We start from the raw sequence: 2,829 nt of genomic DNA, 5'->3' as shown, positions 1-2,829 counted from the left end.
TAGTCCCTGAATGACCCAAAAGTTTATTTTAGCACACCGAACCCCTCAAAGCCTATTTCTAAGCTATGTGAAGGATATTTATGGTATGTTTAACTCATGGTCATGTTCCGGAATGTCTGTTACAGTTCAAATCGGCATACTTTCGCAGTTTGTCGAATTTAGTCCCTGTAAGCGATTTAACTTGATTTTGTCACACCAAAGCCTTCAAAACTTATTTCTAATTATCATGTTTTGGGTATATTGACAAAAATTCGATGGCCCCCACACATGCTATTTAGAATAGAAAACATTACGCCCGTGAGTCCCACGTCAGGACATACCCCCGCGATCAAGGTATGCACAAAGGTTCCTCATAACAGGTGAGTATATTGGTTTCATTCTCTTCAATGATAGAACGGAGATCAGGTCTGTACTTTCGTACAACAGAGATCCCAAGAACTACCGAGGGCTAAGACAGATAGTTTGGTGAACAGGTCAGTACTTCCGCTCTGATACCAAATTGATAGGTCCGTAACGATCCGATTTCAGCTTCGGTTCGGTGAATAATAGTGAGACGGGTGATTCGAGCGAAGAACAATCGACAATAAACAATAAAAATAGAAACTTTAAGGATTGGAACATAGAAATAGAAAGTTTCATTGATTGGATAAGAACATACAAGATAATCCACCCCGAGTGAGCTCCCCCGGTGTGGTGGCTCACAAATGCACACCTCACAAATGAGGTTTACTCTACTATTCAAATCCCCAGAGCCTTGTCCTCCAAGCAAGCCGCCTCTTGCTTGGAGAACCAATAAAAACGCTAAAACGTCCGACTAAAATAACTAAAAACGCCACATAATATAAACGATAAAATAGCTAAACTAAAGCCGTCATAATTGATAATATCATTCTCCAATTTGACCCAACAATATTCCCCCGAGAATGATGCTATCAATTTTTCAAATGATCTTCAAAATTAAATCCGACGTCGTCTTTGAATCTTCACAAATCGGCTAAATACTCAAAATGTTCATTGTCGTTTTCCCCCGCAAACGTAGACTCTCCTATATTTTGTCGATCAAAGCTCCTTATCTTACTTTTGAAGATACAATTGTAATAGGCATATGATAGGGTTCGAACTCCAATGATAAAAATTAAATAATCAACTTCATTGTGAAGATCTTCAATTCTGTCAGATTGCGTTTAGCTCCTGATTCACCGCTAAAGTCGCCAATAATTTCTTTGGTGACAAAAACACGAAACTCATCAAAGTCGCTGGCCCATAAAATAATCTTGTACTCCCGGCCCATCAAAACAATTTAAATCCAATAACTCATCAAAGGAACAAACCCACAAAGTGGCCAGACCCACATAAACTACTCCAAGTCCAAATGACCAAAATAGCTAACACATGCTTAACAAGTCCACCATTCAAACCTGAACCTGAATCTATGGACCTCAAACGAGAACAGTCGGTGAGGAAAAGGCGCAGCTCAACATCCGTATAACTCACCCCTAATCAGCCCAACAGAATATATTAAAGCCCATTCAATTTCCAATCCAAAACCAAGGAAATTAAACCCATTCCGTTTGAAAATAAGACCCGACAAAAAACCAACACAAACTAATGGCCGAATCATACCTTAACCCATGATAAAAATCCAATCAAAAGAAATGCCACATACCTGGTGGCTGGTACTTTCATGCGGGCCCCCAAAAAAAATAAAACATTTCAACCATACAGAATTCCTAGCGTGTACATATCATGAGGTGAATTTGGAATAATCTTGAGTGGGGCCCATCCAACATGTGCATGGCCAAGAATAATCATGAGACATTACGGCTAGCATTCATTCTATTAATCAATTTTGGGCTCCACCATATTGTATTAACTTGAATATAACAAATAAAGCACAAAGCCCAAGAGATTAATCATGGCCCAATCATTTCATGTGTACGGTGTACCTGAAACCCTAGCCGACAACATCCAAAGGCAAACGCCATCTCCGGAAAACTCCATCTCCGGCCACACAAAAGAAGACTAATCATCTCCAACCAGCCGGCTTTCTATCTTACACCTGCTCAAAGCTATCTTCATCCATTTACCGTGCACCACCTTCATCCGCCTCTGTCCATCGTAACATAAACCACCTTATGTCACCACCCAGTTCACCGGAAACCAACCGCCAAACATTGAGCAAACCATTCGCCACTCGAGAGACACAAAATCACCAGTTACCTGCGACCACTCTAAGCTGCCGAAAATCACAAGTGACTTGAAAACCAAAACTGAATCTGAAACGTGTTGCATAAATCGGTGGCACCAACCTGCATCACACCACGTTCAAACAAAAATCGACAAACCATATTCATCATCAAACGGATTTTGCGGACAACTTTCATTAACTCAGTGCCCCACCGTTACCGGAACGAAGAAAAATCATAGGAAATAATGAACTCTCTCCCGATCTATTTCCCTACTCTGTTACTCTCTCTAAACCTTGAAGAATAAAATCGTTGGATTAACAATTAAAGTCGCCAGATCTGAAAATGCATCAAAACACAGATCTACACTCCATTTTAACGTCTCCGGCGGATTTCCGGTGAAAAATCGACCAATCCGAAACTGAAATGAGCCACCGAGGCTCTGATACCAAATTGATAGGATCAAATCGAGCTAAAAATCTGATTTTGATAAAGAAATCAAGATGAACACACTCAAAATCAAGCTTTAAAACCCACTAGATTGATTTGCACAAATGATGATACAATTAGCCCCCAAATCTTCTAGAAAAGTGTGTCCTTGCTAAACCCTAATCATCTCATTCTATTTATAGCCTTTACCATT

Source organism: Helianthus annuus, chromosome 10, assembly GCF_002127325.2.
Source record: "Helianthus annuus cultivar XRQ/B chromosome 10, HanXRQr2.0-SUNRISE, whole genome shotgun sequence".
NCBI classification, from domain to species: domain Eukaryota; kingdom Viridiplantae; phylum Streptophyta; class Magnoliopsida; order Asterales; family Asteraceae; genus Helianthus; species Helianthus annuus.
This window is presented reverse-complemented; position numbering follows the sequence as displayed.